Here is a 17,365-nt window from a genome sequence, read left to right on the forward strand (position 1 = left end):
AATGATTTATTATGTTTTTATGCATGCTGGAAGCCACCCAGGCTGGCTGAGGCAACCCAGTCAGGTGGGAGGGGTATAAATATTATCAATTATTTCTCTTAATTCTTTGGGCTGGCGGCACAAAGCGAGAGGCTGGACATTTCCCTGCCCCTTGGAGGGGGGGCAGAACACAACCAAAAATAATGGCTACCAAAGCCAGTCAAAAGTGGTTGGTACCCCCACTTCTGAAACCCAGTCTTACCCTCCGCTGCCCAGTTTACGGGCAAATCAGGAGTCTGCTTCTTGCAGCAAAGCTGGGGGCAACCCAGGTTTAGGAAAGTTTATCTTCCTCAAAGCAAGAAGAAATTCCGACGAAAGAAGAATGGCAAACGAAATTAATGGACTATGCAGAATTGGACAAAATGACATGAAGGATTCGAAACCCGCGGGACCAGAGATTTACAGAAGACTGGAAGAAGTATATGAACTATTTGAAGAGCAATTGTAACCAACAAATTATGCTAGTAGGACTACAAGAAGTTTTGTAAGGAGAAATATACGAAGTGTTACCAAGTAGAAAAAGATAGAGATATTGGTTATGAGTTTTAAATGTAATAGGGGAAATAAGAAATGCATACTAAAAGATTAGATTGGAAAATTTTCAGACAGGACTGATGGAAGTCAAAAAACTGAATAAGATGTAAAAGTATGTTTAATTACTGTTGAAAATGGTATGTTAAAAAACTAATAAAAAATTATATATAAAAAAATAGAAAAGTTTATCTTCCTTTGCCCGCAGAATAGTTGCTTGTGGCAAGGAAGATAAAAGGGACCACCACCAAGGTAAAAATCAAGAGATCACTCTGTTACACGGGTTAATTGCAATTTTGCTTTCGTTTCTAAAGGGCAGCAGCGGTAAAGGGACTCCTACTCAAAGAAGGAGAGGCGGGGATTTACCAATCTGCCTTACTATGAATCACCACGCAATGCAGAGTACGGCCATCTCATGCTAGATCTGAAAAAAAGGGAAATCTCAAGATCTTCGCATTTCCACCATACACGTTTACGTTATTAGTCCTCATGGTGGCAGAAAACCACCTGAAAACACACCAAGGCAGCAAAGAGTCTTGGATTATCTACATAAGAACATTAGAACGTTAAAAGTGTCTTCTGGATCAGGCCAATGGCCCATCTAGTCCTGCATCCTGTTCCCACAGTTGCCGGTGGAATTCCACCACAACAGCCCCTCTCGCCTTCCGTGGTTTCCAGCAATTCAGAAGCACAGCTGCCTCCAGCTGCGGCGGCAGAGCAAAGCCATTTTGGCCAGTAGCCATCGGTAGCCCTCTCCTCCTCCAGGAATTTGTCTAATCCACTCTCAGAGCCGTTCAGGTTGGTGGCCACCATCGGCTCCTGTGGCAGGGAGTTCCACAGTTGAACTATGCAATGCAAACAGACTTACTTACGAAGATTCACTCACTGTGGCACAAATCCGCCTCTTATAGAAAATTGGGGGGGGGCGGGAAATGCGCAGCTCTCCTAAATCATTGCCAAGCACCAGATCCCTAATAACCCACAGGATTCCGATAGATTACTTTCAACAGCACTTGGCCATCCATGGCTCCATTAACAAACCACTGACCATCCACATGCGGGGCTGCCCTTGAAGCTGACCCAGAAACTCCAGCGGGTGCAGAATGCCGTGGCGAGGCTCCTTACGGGGTCCTCACTGGGGGATCACATTCATCCAGTGCTTTACCAACTGCACTGGCTCCCGGTGGAGTACAGGGTCAGGTTTAAGGTGTTGGTTTTGACCTTTAAAGCCCTGTGCCGCCTAGGACCCCCGTACCTACGGGACCGCCTCTCCTGGTATGCCCCGCGGAGGACCTTGAGGTCCACAAATGACAACATTTTGGAGGTCCCAAGTTGCAAGGTGGTTAGATTGGTCTCAACTAGGGCCAGGGCCTTTTCAGCACTGGCCCCGACTTGTTGGAATGCTTTGTTACAAGAGACTAGGGCCCTGAGGGACTTGACATCTTTCCGCAGGGCCTGCAAGATGGAGCTGTTCCGCCTGGCCTTCGGCTTGGACTCAGTCTGACCCTTATGTCTTCCCTCCCCTTATGGTTTTGATCTATGGGCTACTTTTAAAATGAGGCTGCATTTTAAATTGGTTCCCCCCCACCCATTATGTTTTTACTGTAATTTTACTGGTGTTAGCACCCCTGAGCCCGGCTCTGGTTGGGGAGAGTGGGGTATTATTATTATTATTATTATTATTATTATTATGCACCGTAAACCTCATTAGACAGCATCCGACACGCAGCATAATTCACTTTTACGACGCAGTCCTAGCATTCTTCTCCACCTTGAACATTATTTTTTTAAAAGCTGTACAGTCTGCCTGAGGAAGGCCTGCCTCAGACCCCAAACAAATGCCGCCCTTTTGATTTCTAACTTTCATCAAAACCCCTGGGAGGCTTCCCCAAAAAAGAGGCTCCTCTACACTCAGCCCATCATTTAGCTGCAGGGAATTTTTTAAAAAACAACAACAGCCATTCCAATTCCAGTCTTGTCAACTTTGCCTACTTTGTAGAGAGAAATGCTTCACCTGAAAAAGGACACCCAGTAGCCAATGAACCCTTCAGCACACTTGAATTCACCTCTTCCACCTGTGCTTTTCCATACAGAAAGGTGTGGAACTTCCTAAGCTGGGAGAACCTTTTGAATGTATTTTATTTCATCGGACAGTTTCTAGACTGTGCATATTAGAACAAAACTCTCTGCAGTTTGCATAAAGCGTGTTCTCCCTCATGGAGAGCACATGTTGCGGTGGGGGCCGACAAGACACTCCAAAGTTGTGGGGGGGGCGGGCTAATTGATCATTGGCCACGGTTGTGATTGGGCTTCCCTTGTTGTTGGGATGAAGTTAATGTTGCCATTCTGTGATTGACAGCCAGAATTGTTAAAACTCCCTGCACGAAGCGTAGAGCTTACTCTTTTCGCCCGTGCATCGGATTGCCCGCCCCCCCTCCCTATATTTAGGGTTGTTCGCTTGACCTTGCTATGCCTGTCATGGGGTCGTCTGCTCTTGGGGCAGGGGCCCGGTAGGAATTTTGTCGATCTGGCTGATTGGCTGGGGCCATTTGGTTTTTGCCTGCTGCGTAGCAAATCGTCACAACTTGTAAGGTTCGCGGTTAGGCATTGGTTTATGGTTTATGGTTTGGTTGGTTGAGGGGCATGGATTGGCTACACCTGCCCCTCTAATGCTGCTGCTGCAAGGGATTCCGTTAAAGGAATTGGGAGCTAACTATTGCTTTTGTCCAAACCCTGTCAAGGGACTAGGGCCATGCAAGAGCACCTGGTTGCATTTGGGGAGGGCTGAGGACAGATTCCCTGCTCCGTCGCTACCCCCAAATGTATTCCCCTTTTCTGACTTTCGCAGGCTTGTGAAATGTCAGTCTGTCCCCCACTGGGGGGCAGATAGTCGCAACCAATGCCTAAGCAACCACTCACATTTTTGTATTTTAATAAAGTTGTGGCCAAAATTATGCCAAAAACCTTAAACAAAAATTCCATGTGATGTGTGAGTTATTTGGGATGGCTTGGGGACCTCGACACACAAAAGGTTAAAATATCTTAAATGGCAAATGCAGAGGCAAGGGAGTTTTTGATAAGTGGCTGTTTTGTAACTTTATATATAAAAAAATTAGCACACACATACGAGAAGGTGCCCTTCTGTAGTGAGGGACTTTGCATGTGATCAGTCACTTGGCCATTATCATGGTTTATTTAAAAAAACAACAACCAGGGAGTAGCTACGTTTTGTAAAACACAATGAACAACTAAACAAAGCGTCCTCTTTCAAGCACCAAAACAAACATTGCACCTTAAAAGATCAGCTGCAAAAATACAATGAAAATTCCCAATAAGCACAGAAAACAACCATGAAAAATATTACAAAGGAAGGTCAGCTATGAAGTACAAAATTCAACCTTTTTAAAAAAAATAACATGGGAGAAAATTAGGCAGAAGAAAATCTACTCATTTCCGGGCCACCATACATCAATAATACCATTCAACTAACCAAACCAATTAAATTCCCACCCCGCTATATAGCACTAATCACAACTTAATCTAACTACACTGGGATTTGGCCCTGAGGTTAGATCATTCGCCATAGGATATCTGGCTGCAGGCCTGATCTGGGAGCTTTTGCATGCTCACTATTCAAATGCAACGTTTTGAAGGTAAAACTCAAAATTGGGGGATTAAAGTCAAATGCAAAGTGTTGCATTTTGGTTGAATTTGGTTTGGTTGAAATCCATCCTCTTTCTTCTTTTTTTGCAATCTCTTGAATTCCCTCCCCCATTTCTACAGGTGTTATAGGTAAAAAAGGGCACCTTTGAACTGGCTTTCTGCCCCTGAAGATGCATATTTATCAGCCAGTGCAAACTTATCGCCTGCTTCCCACTGAATATTTCCATCCCAGAGCAAACAATGAAATAAAGTAACAGTATAATATACACGGAACACACAAGATAACAAGACGTAAAAATTACAGACTCCATAAAAACAAATCCAAGAAATAACTAACAAATTAACAACTCCAGCATAAAACAAAACAACGACGAGAGCAACACCCAGAATTTCCAATTTAATCAAAGACCCGGATTAAAAAAAACAGGCCATTCAGCTGACTGAAACTAGAAAACACCCCGATCGACAGGTCTCGCCCCCTCAATCACCTGGGTCATCCCACTCAGCCTTCCGCTGTCTCTCACGCAATGTGCGCCTCGCTCTGTGGCTTGTGAGCCTCTTCACAACTTCCAACCTCGGTCCTCACCCACCCAGGCTCCGGTGTGAGTCATTGCCCACAACACCCACAGCAGAAACCTCCCACCCCCTTGTTCCACAATAACACCAGAGAGCGAAAATGTGTGCGTGCACACAAACACACAAAAGAAAGGAGGGTAGCACCTTCACCCTTTGGAGACCCTGAGGGGCCAAACCCCAAGGGGTGATTTTCTTTGGTGTCTCTCCCTTTGGGGTCACCCAATGTATTATGGCACTGTTGATCCAACAGGGATCTCTGGGATGAAGGTGTGTGTTCCTCTTGAAATATGCTCGGAGTCGAGAGTGGATTTCATGCTCTTTATTCAGCTCATAGTGGTGAGGAGGAATAGAAGTTCCCCCCAAATACCTGCTTTATATACATTATCTACACAATGGGCCCCACGTGATTGGCTAATTCCGCGATTCTCCTGTAGGCCCATCAGGTTGCGGATTCACTTCCACCTGGAGCTGGATTGGGTGGCTCCTGTGCACCAATCAGACTGCTGCATTCTGGATCCTATTGTTCTAGGACCAATCAGGCTGCTGCATTCTGAATCCTATTGTTCTAGGACCAATCAGGCTGCTGCATTCTGAATCCTATTGTTCTAGGACCAATCAGGCTGCTGCATTCTGAATCCTATTGTTCTAGGACCAATCAGGCTGCTGCATTTTGGATCCTATTCAACTCAGTACATAACACCTCTCCACCTCCCAGAACTGGCATAAGGACATAAAGACAATCTGCTGAAAAAGGCCAATGAGCCATCAAGTCCATCGTCCTGTTTTTGTTGGAATCAACTAGATGCCACCGTGGGAAACCAGCAAGCGGGATCCCAGCACGAGAACAACTTTCCCTTCCTGTGGCTTCCAGACACTGGGATTTGGATCAGGGGCACGTGGACCTTATAAGAGTTTATTTAAAAGTGGCAGAAACATTTCCTTATTGTCCCCCCCCCCCCATTTTCAGAACGGTTTGCATCTCGCCCTCCCAAGTCCAGCAAATGTGACCCAGAAAGGGGTTTACTAAAGCAAAGAACGAAACCACGCAAACAGCTGAAGTCTGGGATAGCGTGAGACTCTTTGTCTCAGGGTCGTGGGTTCGAGGGAGGCCCACATTGGGCAAAAGATTCCTGCATTGCAAGGGGTTGGCATAGTGACTCTCATGGTAAAAGGTAAAGGTAAAGGGAACCCTGACCATTAGGTCCAGTCGTGACCGACTCGAGGGTTGCGGCGCTCATCTCGTTTTATTGGCCGAGGGAGCCAGCATACAGCTTCCGGGTCATGTGGGCAGCATGACTAAGCCGCTTCTGGCAAACCAGAGCAGCGCACGGAAACGCCGTTTACCTTCCCGCCTGAGTGGTACCTATTTATCTACTTGCACTTTTGACATGCTTTCGAACTGCTAGGTTGGCAGGAGCAGGGATCGAGCAACGGGAGCTCACCCCGTCGCGGGGATTCGAACCGCCGACCTTCCGATCGGCAAGTCCTAGGCTCTGTGGTTTAACCCACAGCGCCACTCGCGTCCCAGACTCTCGTGGTCCCTTCCAGCAATTCTGTGAGTCTATGAAAATAAACACACCAAGGGGACAGAACTAAAAGGAAGAGCAAAGTTTTATCCTCCTGCCTGGAGATGCCAGGAACTAAACCCGGGACTTTAGCTGGGCAGTGGGGTGGGGATTAATCACTCCAACTGGGGCAAAAGGTAGGGGGCAAGTGAAAGTCTACTCTGGGCTATGTTCTGAGGCAGTATGGTGCAATGGTTAAAGTGCCAGACTAGGACCTGGGAGAGACCAGGGTTCAAATCTCCACTCGGCCATGAGGCTGACTGAGCTGACCTTGGGGGCCAGTCACACTGCCTATCCGCTTAGCCTACCTCACAGGGTTGTTGTGTGGATCAGCTGAGGAACAAGGAGACCACATACACCACCTTGTGCTCCTTGGGAGGAGAAGGCGAGGTATAAATGCTATCAGTCATAACAATAATAGAAACAAGGTGCCAATTCGGAGCTGGCCTAGTCTTCGGGCCCAAATTGGGCCTTCTGAAGTGACAGAATTAGGGGCAACTCACGACCCAGTGGATCCCGAGCAGTTCAGCTCCTCCCCTGTAATGCCCCATTTCACAGAAATTCAACCCAGGAGCTGGGCACTGGCACAGAAATGCCACCTCTCCATGGGCAGATAGATGCCAGTGTAGCTGTTCAGGGCTGGAGGGAATCAGACCTCCACCCCTTCCAACACACAAACACCCCAGATCAGAGGTTTGGCATGCACCCTAAAATCTTAAGGACACTGGTTCAGATCAAGAGGACCGCTTGGAACAGTCCTTCCCAACCTGGTGTCCTCAGGGTATTCCCCCCCCCAAAAAAAACATGCCCCTTCTGCAGCAGAAGAGCCCCTCTCTTGCACAATTCCGCCTTCTCCAAAAACCACTGAATCCTGCGACCGTCACATTCATGTGACAGTGAGTTCCACAAGGGAACGATGCGCTATGGGAACTTTCTCCCGCATGCCCTGAATCTGTGGCCAGCGTCACAGCTGCCCTGCAAAATAAGATAAAGGAGGGAAGCTGGGGCTTGCCTCCATTTCCCCCAAGGAGCCAGGAAGCAGTAGGGGGTCCAGGGTTTTCCTGCTGGCTCCCTGACTGTCCACAAAACAATTTCCTTTCAGGAAAAAGGGAAGGAGGGGAGTTCAGGGGACGTGCCGTAGCTCAGGGTCAAAGCATCTGCCTCAAATGCAGAAGATCCCACATGTTCAATCTGCAACAGCATCTCCAAGCAGGATTGAGAGACCCTCCTGCCCAAAACCCATCGCTGCCAGTCCGTGTAGGAAATACTAAGTTAAATGGTCTCCCTCGGTGCAAGGTAGCTTTCCTACGTACTCCCTACCTGGTCAGATTTCTAAATTTTTGCATGCAAAATGCGGGCTGGCACGTTGGAGAAAAACAAGAGGCGATTACGGCACCAACAGAAAACAAGTTGCGAGCTGAATAAACTGTTCCTGTTGAGATCTCCATTCCTTCGATGGATCAGAGATAAATATTAACTGGGGCAATGAAGAAGTCCTGCGGCTCAACAGACCATACATGGGCAGGCAGCTCTTTCTGGAGACAAAGCATGTCAGGAACCATAAAGGCTGTTTTGACGCCTTCCTGGGACTCAAGGCAAATGGCAACAACGGACTGCAAACCATGGCTGGCACTGCCAATTTATGCCAAGGCCAGCCTTGAGCCTCACTGGCAAGGACCTTGACAGTCTGCCGGAAAGGACTCTGAAGCACAGCTGCCTGTCTCCTCCTCCCCTTGCCCTCCCTTGCTGTCTGGCACTGGGCATTTTGCCTCTTCGCTAACCGGACCCACATGGCACGATGCAAGCTCCGCCGTGACCCCGCACCCTGCCACCCTGGTTGTTCGACATTCTGCTCACGAGGCCAATAAGGAGGTACTTACTGGAGGCTGGGCTGTTCTCCCTCCCCGAGGGGACGCCTTGTCCCTGAGCGGAACAAATTTGGAACCGGCTCCAGGACTGAGCAAAACTGCCGGAGTGACCACAAGCACAAGGAAGAGGGAGAGAGGCAAGCAGAAAGAAAGAAGGAAGGGGAAAAACTTCTCCTGCCTGCAGGAATTCAAATCTCGCTTCCACCAGGCCCTGAGTCACCTCCCCTCCCCTTCCAATAGATCAGAGCATGGGTAAACATTTCCAAATATGGAGATCACGACTACCAAAGGATGTCAGGAAAATCGCCCTTCTTCGGGCAACTTGGGGACGGCAGCTCCAGAGGCGGAATTCCCCCACTGTGGGTCAATGATTAACGTCGAGCCGGGTGCTGGGCCTCGCTGGCCTGCCAGGTCAGCGCCTTGCCAACGTTGCAGGGAACGACGAAAGGCGTTGCAAAGGCTACCAGCTCCAGCAGGTTTCTCTTCCTCAGTGGGTTCAGCAAGCCCTGGGAGCCTTATCTGCAGCTCTTAGCAAAGTGGAAATCTCACGCTCAGAGGCAGAACACCTCTCGGCGATGGTCGCCATTCCTGAGAGCATCTGCTTAGCCACTGTGGGGAACGGGACGCCGGACTGCTTGATCTCCAGAGGGCATTCAAATGGCAAGAAAGGAGATCCCGTCTCAACATTAGGAAGCAGTTTCGGAGAGCTGCTCCACAGCAGAATGGTCTCCCTCGGAAGGTGGTGGACTCTCCTTCCTTGGAGGGATTTAAGCTGAGGTTGGACGGCCATCTGCCCGGAATGCTTTAGCAGTGATTCCTGCATTGCAGGGGGCTGGACTAGATGGCCCTCGGTGGTCCCTTTCGACTCTATGACTCCACAAATCTATCTGATGCAACAGGGCAACTGCCACGCTCTTTATTTGCAAACTGTAGAATCCAGAGCTGCAAAGGACTTTCCTCAGACTATGTGCATCCATTCTGTAGCAACAACACAGGTGGGCAATTGGATCCGGGCAGCTGACTGAATCCTTATCTCTCCCATGCTGGAGAGGTGGCGAGGGCCGCCTGTCTGCCCATCACCTGGCAGAAACCAAGCGCCAACCCCAGCTGATCAGCAGCACTCACAAAGCACAGGGCTTCACAGGCAGCCAATGGCCTTGTCATGTGCTGATGGCCAGAGCAGCTCTGGCATAGACAAGGCTTTCAGCAAAGCAGCGACTTTACCAGGTCCACACCTGGGGTTGAGCACATGGGCACAGCATTGCCTATACGGCTCAGGTGTTGCTGGAACCCTCAAACGTCCATCATCCCTCTACAGCAGCCATGCTGGCTGGGGTTGGTTGGAACTGTTGACTTGTGGTCCACCAAGACCCCGAGATCCTTTTCACATTGTGTCATCTGCGGCATTAGCTACCCCTCCCAGTTTGGTGTCATCTGCAAATTTGATGAGCATCCCCTCAATTCCTTCATCCAAGTCATTTATAAAGACACTGAATAACAACAGGCCCAGGACAGAACTCTGGGGCACCCCACTCGCCACTCTTCCCCAGGGTGACGGGAAACCATTAATGAGGCCTCTTTGGGTTTGGTCAGTCAACCAGCTACAAATCCACCTAACAGTTACCTCACTCAACCCACGTTTTACCAGCTTCCCTGCGAGAATATCACGGGGGACTTTGCCAAAAGCCTTACTGAAATCAAGATACACTATGTTCACAGCATTCCTCTGATCTACCAAGTTTGTAACTGCATAAGAAAGTACAGAATCAGCCCCCACTGATTGGGTGTGTGTGTGTGTTATTGCGTTGTTGTTTTTATTTTAATTCTATGTTTTGTGGTTTTATATTTTGCTTTTGTTCTGTGAACCGCCCTGAGACCTCTGGGTATATAGACCAATATATTTAATAATAATAATAATAATAAAAAAAAAATAGGGATGCGGGTGGTGCTGTGGGTAAAACCTCAGCGCCTAGGACTTGCCGATCGCATGGTCGGCGGTTCGAATCCCCGCGGCGGGGTGCGCTCCCGCTGCTCGGTCCCAGCGCCTGCCAACCTAGCAGTTTGAAAGCACGTCAGTGCAAGTAGATAAATAGGTATCGCTCCGGCGGAAAGGTAAATGGCATTTCCGTGTGCGGCTCTGGCTCGCCAGAGTAGCTTTGTCACGGTGGCCACGTGACCCGGAAGTGTCTGCGGACAGTGCTGGTTCCCGGCCTCTAGGGTGAGATGAGCGCACAACCCTAGAGTCGGACACGACTGGCCCGTACGGGCAGGGGTACCTTTACCTTTACCTTTAATAATAATAAATAACCCTTCCATGCACCCCCTCTCCAGCTCAAACGGAAAAGAGGACACACATACATAGAGCCCGAGAGTGCTCTATGCTTACAGTGCTTTGCCTTGTAAATGTATTTTTCTCTTCTCCTTGGGCCCTGGGGTGAGAGAGTTCAATGGGACTGCAGCCTTTATATGCCCTCCTTCTATTTTATTTATCTATTTTCCCTGGGGGCCAGTTGCAGAAGACAAGACAGCCCTCCCAGTGCAAACAGTCCTCTCTCCGCAATTTGAGGACCGAAAATCTAAAGAATGCGCAATCCAGGAAAAAAAGGGCTGTGACGCAGCTGGAGATTGCGGGGGCAGCCTGTGGCTGCTCTCTTAAAACAAGACACTTATCAGTTCTGCAGGCAAAGGAGCAGGAGTCCTGGGCTTTGGCCATATATGGCAAGGATCTGCTCAGAAACTGGCTTCATGATGTACTACTGCAGGGCTCAGGGGGGGCTTAGGCCAGCGGCTGAGAGGATCTGGCGGCAGCATCAGCAGGGAGGACGCAACACCAATGCGCAGGATATCGCTCAGATTTCACAGGGAGAGATAGGAAAGTCGGGCTGTGTGTGTGCCAGGGGCGTTGTCAGTCTGCACAACTGATCCCTAGGCGGCACAGACCCGGAGGTGGGGAGGACGCAAGCACACGCCAGGATGACACAGGTTGGTGCGGAACAGGATGGTATCAAGTCCTACACGTTTAATGTATTTTTAATATTTTGTTGGCAGCCGCCCAGAGTGGCTGGAGAAACCCAGCCAGGGCAGGTATAAATAATAAAGGTAAAGGTAAAGGGACCCCTGACCATTAGGTCCAGTCGTGGCCGACTCTGGGGTTGTGACGCTCATCTCGCTTTACTAGCCGAGGGAGCCGGAGTACAGCTTCCGGGTCATGTGGCCAGCAGGACTAAGCCACTTCTGGCGAAGCAGAGCAGCACACAGAAACGCCATTTACCTTCCCACTGGAGTGGTACCTATTGATCTACTTGCACTTTGACGTGCTTTCGAACTGCTAGGTGGGCAGGAGCAGGGACTGAGCAACGGGAGCTCACCCCGTCACATTTGAACCGCCAACCTTCTGATCGGCAAGTCCTAGGCTCTGTCGTTTAACCCACAGTGCCACCCGCGTCCCTAATAAATAATAAATAATAAATAATAAATGGACTCTTGGGTTGTGAATGTGATACATGTGGGATGCACATTCACAACCCGCATCATTCGCAACCCACAGCTGCGCGTCTGCGTACGTGTGGGCTGCAATTTAGCATTAATGCGCATGCGCAAAGCGTGATTTAGTGCTTCTGCACATGCACGGCCGCCAAAACCCAGAGGTAACCCATTCCGGTACTTCCTTGTTTCGGCAGTCTGTAACCCAAAAAAACGCAACCTGAAGCATCTGTTACTCGAGGTATGACTGTATTACACAGAAGCAGACCTGCAACTCCTGAACAAGTATTCTGCCAGAAGCTCTTCAGATCTCTCCTTCCTTGGAGGTTTTTAAGCAAAGGTTGGATGGCCATCTGTCCTGGATTCTTTAGCTGAGATTCCTTCATTGCAGGGGGTTGGACTAGATGACCCTCAGGGTCCCTTCTAGCTCCCGTGATTCCAGGTCACCTTAAGAGGGCTCTCCTGCTTTGGAGAGTAGGACTCGAACCCACAGCTTCAAGTTACAAGAAAGGAGATGCAGACTAAACATCAGGAAGAACTTTCTGACAGGGAGAGCTTTCGATAGTAGAACAGACTCCCTTGGGAGATTGTAGACTCTCCTTCCTTGGAGGTTTCTAAGCAGAGGTTAGATGGCCATCTGTCTCGGATGCTTTAACTGATATTCCTGCATTGCAGGGGGGTGGACTAGATGAATCTTGGGGGTCCCTTCCAATTCTACGATTCTATGATTCTACCAGGATCAGCCATGGCTAGCTTGCTTTTCTGCTTTTTAAAGACAGTTTCTGGTGGGTGGGAACTGGGGTACAATAGGTGACAATGACTAGATTGAACAGAAACTGCTCAGATGGCACAGGTGGAGATAATAGAATCACAGAACTGTAGAGCTGGAAGGGACTCCAGGGGTCATCTAGTCCAACCCCGTGCAATCCAGGAATGTCGGAAGGAGCGTCTCCACCCCTATCATTCTGCCCGGACACTGAGGTCCAGCACCGAGGGCCTTCTGGCAGTTCCCTCCCTGCGAGAAGCCAAGTTACAGGGAACCAAGCAGAGGGCCTTCTCAGTGGTGGCACCCGCCCTGTGGAACGCCCTCCCACCAGATGTCAAAGAGAACAATAAGTACCAGACTTTTAGAAGACATCTGAAGGCAGCCCCGTTTAGAGAAGCTTTTAATGTTTAATAGACTATTGTATATTAATATTCTGTTGAAAGCCAGCTAGAGTGGCTGGGGAAAGCTAGCCAGATGGGCGGGGTATAAATAAGAAATTATTATTATTATTATTATTATTATTATTATTATTATTATTAATCTCAGCTAAAGCATCCAGGACAGAAGGCCATCTACGGTGGTACCTCGCAAGACGAATGCCTCGCAAGACGAAAAACTCGCAAGACGAAAGAGTTTTTCGTTTTCTGAGTTGCTTCGCAAGACGGATTTCCCTGTGGGCTTGCTTCGCAAGACGAAAACGTCTTGCGCCTTTTTTAAAAAACCGCCAATGCATTCGTATGGGAAACCGTCAATACACAGTGGTGCTTCGCAAGACAAAAAAATTCACAAGACGAAAAAACTCGCAGAATGAATTAATTTCGTCTTGCGAGGCACCACTGTATCTGCTTAAATGTGAAATTTAAGATGTAAAAACCTTGTCCTTTTTGCACTGCAGGTTGTACAGAGAGTCAGTGCCATCGCTCCACCCACTGCTGCCAACCCCGTAAGCTTCCTCAAAGCTGCAATCCCCTTGCCACTCAGCAAAGCCTCTCCCTTCATCGAAACAGAATCCGCATCTCAAAAGCCAGAGGAGTAGAGAGAAATAGGGTAACATCAAAACCCCTGGCCCTCCATTCTCAAGCACACAAGTCCTTTTGCCCCATCCATCAACAAGAAGACACGGGTGCAAGGGAAACACGAAAGGCAGCGGTGTTTACTTCTGCCATGTTAGAAATGACTGAGAGCTCTCCGCAATCGGGATCTCGCCCTCAAGGCACAGGAGAGATGGAGAGAGCAAGGCACCACCTGAGTAGGCTTGTCGTCTCTGGAGAGAAGTAAGAAAGATATTCTCACCAATTCTCCAGCTTGGACCAGAGTTAAGAGAGGAGGGACGTCAGAGTTAGGAACAGGGGAGAGATTCGATTTAAACAGATTTATACATGGCACCATCAAGAAGGCTGATTGCCAAAGAATTGATGCTTTTGAATTCTGGTGCTGGAGGAGACTCTTGAGAGTCCCATGGACTGCAAGAAGATCAAACCGATCCATTCTGAAGGAAATCAGCCCTGAGTGCTCACTGGAAGGACAGATCCTGAAGCTGAGGCTCCAAGACTTTGGCCACCTCATGAGAAGAGAAGACTCCCTGGAAAAGACCCTGATGTTGGGAAAGATGGAGGGCACAAGGAGAAGGAGACGACAGAGGACGAGATGGTGGGACAGTGTTCTTGAAGCTACCAGCATGAGTTTGACCAAACTGTGGGAGGCAGTGGAAGACAAGGGTGCCTGGCGTGCTCTGGTCCAGGGGGTCACGAAGAGTCGGACGCCACTAAACAACTGCATCAATAGGAGTATAGTATCTAGATCAAGGGAAGTAATAGTGCCACTGTATTCTGCTCTGGTCAGACCTCACCTGGAGTACTGTGTCCAGTTCTGGGCACCACAGTTCAAGAGGGACACTGACAAACTGGAACGTGTCCAGAGGAGGGCAACCAAAATGGTCTAGGGCCTAGAAACGATGCCTTATGAGGAACGGCTAAGGGAGCTGGGCATGTTTAGCCTGGAGAAGAGGAGGTTAAGGGGTGATATGATAGCCATGTTCAAATATATAAAAGGATGTCACATAGAGGAGGGAGAAAGGTTGTTTTCTGCTGCTCCAGAGAAGCGGACACGGAGCAATGGATCCAAACTGCAAGAAAGAAGATTCCACCTAAACATTAGGAAGAACTTCCTGACAGTAAGAGCTGTTTGACAGTGGAATTTGCTGCCAAGGAGTGTGGTGGAGTCTCCTTCTTTGGAGGTCTTTAAGCAGAGGCTTGACAACCATATGTCAGGAGTGCTCTGATGGTGTTTCCTGCTTGGCAGGGGGTTGGACTCAATGGCCCTTGTGGTCTCTTCCAACTCTATGATTCTATGATTCTAACTAAACAACAACATACATGGCACGCAGTGGTCCAATGCAGATCACAGGAATAAAAACTATGAAAGGTATTTGAAAAATACTAAAAGTATATATAAAAAAATTACTACTTTAGAAGGAACTTCTGACTAACACACGAATTTTGCAGTCAGTTATCCTTATGCGTGCTGCGTTCTATGCGCTGTTTTTCCAAATGTGCACATTTTCCCGTGCACGGCTGCTGGATAAAGGCGTTGCAAAATGCAGAGCAGTGCAAATGTCAAAGGATGGCTGAGTTTCAGTTTTCAGGAAATGAGGATTAGCTATGTTCCTGTTAAAATGTGCATCTAATGAATTGATCCCCAATGGCTATGTGGAATATGAATAGCCTCTGCAAATTAAAACTTATTAATGGCTTTGGGGAACCCAAATTTATTTATTTATTTAGCAACAAATCATTAAAAAGTCAAAGTGGTTTACAGCATTAAAAAGATTTTTTAAAACCATACAATAAAAGCATGAAAACGTCTTTAAAAAATTAAAAGCCACAAAATTTAAAGGAGCAAGCCTCAATAAACCATGTTGCCTGCACAGGCCTGGAGGAATAGAAAAGTTCCCAGCAGGGGCTTAGAACTTGGCACAGAAGGCGCCCGCTGAATCTCCAGTGGCGGAGAGTTCCACAGGACTGGGCCCATGACATTAAAAGCTCAGTTTCTCTTTATTTGGTGCCCGGCCCAGCTCTCCCGTTGCCCAGGGCACCAGATGTGCCACGGTCAGATGTACTGGGACTCAATGCCTCCGCCAGTCCGTGGCGACAAGACATCCCACAGAGAGAGGCAGTGGGAGAGATCAGCTGAATTGGTGGTGCCACTGGGTGAAATCGAGTGGTGAAGTGTGAAAGAGGCACCAAGTGTGTCTGCCTCAGGGAGACTCTCCCGGAAAGAGAATGCCTTGCTGGCAAGAGCAGAATGACTAAGCGTCAACCTTTCCCCTTAACCCCACAGTTAGCGCCTTCCACGCCCAGAGTCTCTCCTTATCTCTCTCCCCTGTGAAGCAGGTGACAACGACGCAGCTATAATGCCTCCAAAACCAGTAAAAGGGTTGGTGGCTCTGGCAGAGGCCCAGCTTGGGTAATAATACCAGCCCACAATCCCCACCCCTGCCAACCAACCATGCATTCCCACGGCAGTTTCATTCCGTTTTCACAAGGTTCCCCTGCTAATTCCCGCATTATATTTGAGCTTTAAATGGAATTTTATTATTACAGTCACAGACCAGTTCCAGCTCACTTACAATATCAGGAAAATTGCAAAACACAACAGGAATACAGTGGTACCTCGGGTTAAGTACTTAATTTGTTCCGGAGGTACGTTCTTAACCTGAAACTGTTCTTAACCTGAAGCACCACTTTAGCTAATAGGGCTTCCTGCTGCTGCCGCACCAACGGAGCACGATTTCTGTTCTCATCCTGAAGCAAAGTTCAGCAGCAGCGGGAGGCCCCATTAGCTAAAGTGGTGCTTCAGGTTAAGAACAGTTTCAGGTTAAGAACGTACCTCCGGAATGAATTAAGTATTTAACCCAAGATACCACTGTATTTGAAAGACAACTGTAAGCAGTTAACATCACTAGCGGGGTTATACGTAAGATGAAATGGCGACCTATTCAGGTTGAGTAATAAAATATTTTAGGTAATGATATAACAGGATAGGAAACGAAGCAAAATGTAAAGATGTAAAGTTTACATTTTGTAAACCACCAGACGGGAGGGAGGGAAGTCGTTAGCTTCAGTCAAGCCAAAGAGATAAAATAAGAGGCTACGATGTTACGTAATGTGATTATATTTAAAATCAATAAAAATCATTTATTTTAAAAAATTGCGTACAAATTCAACACTATGTTTTGTTGCTATTTTGTTAATGTTGCTTATATTGTTTTATAGACATGAATGCTGTTGTACTTTGTGAATCCTATAATATGATTTTTGGTGTAACTGTTTATATTATTTTTTTAGTTGTTTTGCCAATAGTGTTACATAGATGGGAATTGCTTCATTTGGGATTTGGGATTGTTTTAGTGATGATTGGTTAAGCATTCTATACGATTTGTGCTGTATTTGTGATGTTCCATTATCTTATTTTTATCTTTTGTTTGTAAGCCGCTTTGGGATTTATTTGAATAAAAAGCAGTATAGAAATAGAAGCAATCAATAGTTCCGTCTTATTTGCAAAAAGGGTCCCTGTCTCCCCGTACCTGGAAGCAAATTACATGTAAACAAGCACTAAACTTGCACTATATTCCGCTATATATCTGGAAGTGGCTTTTACGTATTTTGAACATGGGGGGGGTGGTTGTGGGGTGCTGAGCGGCACCTTTAGTTTCAGAATGGTTCAAAAAATCTGGGATAATGAGCAAAGTGCCACACTACCCAAATGTTTAGAAAGTTGGTGCAACTTTGAATCGGTTTTCAGCTTATGGTTATTTTAAATTTACAAAATTTTACATTGTTAATGTTAATTTTCCTTTGTGATAACTGTTTTGT

General features: G+C 47.6%; 1 protein-coding gene and 1 long non-coding RNA gene across 6 annotated transcripts in view; one reads left to right on the top strand and one right to left on the bottom strand.

Annotated features, from left to right (window-relative positions):
- The window catches only part of LPP (LIM domain containing preferred translocation partner in lipoma), a 283,835-nt gene that overhangs the window by 239,515 nt on the left and 26,955 nt on the right, over positions 1–17,365 (bottom strand). Inside the window, exon 1 of one of the 5 annotated variants that reach the window (XM_083442229.1) lies at positions 8,255–8,447. The exons of the other annotated variants lie outside the window; for them this stretch is intronic. The gene's annotated coding sequence lies outside the window, so the exon portion shown is untranslated. Of the gene's footprint in view, positions 1–8,254; positions 8,448–17,365 lie in introns of those variants that run through there. 5 annotated transcript variants of the gene reach the window in all.
- The window catches only part of LOC310678538, a 111,685-nt gene that overhangs the window by 30,087 nt on the left and 64,233 nt on the right, over positions 1–17,365 (top strand). The window lies entirely within an intron of this gene.

The sequence above is a fragment of the Podarcis tiliguerta genome (assembly GCF_965153285.1).
Source record: "Podarcis tiliguerta genome assembly, chromosome: 5".
In the NCBI taxonomy this organism is placed as follows: domain Eukaryota; kingdom Metazoa; phylum Chordata; class Lepidosauria; order Squamata; family Lacertidae; genus Podarcis; species Podarcis tiliguerta.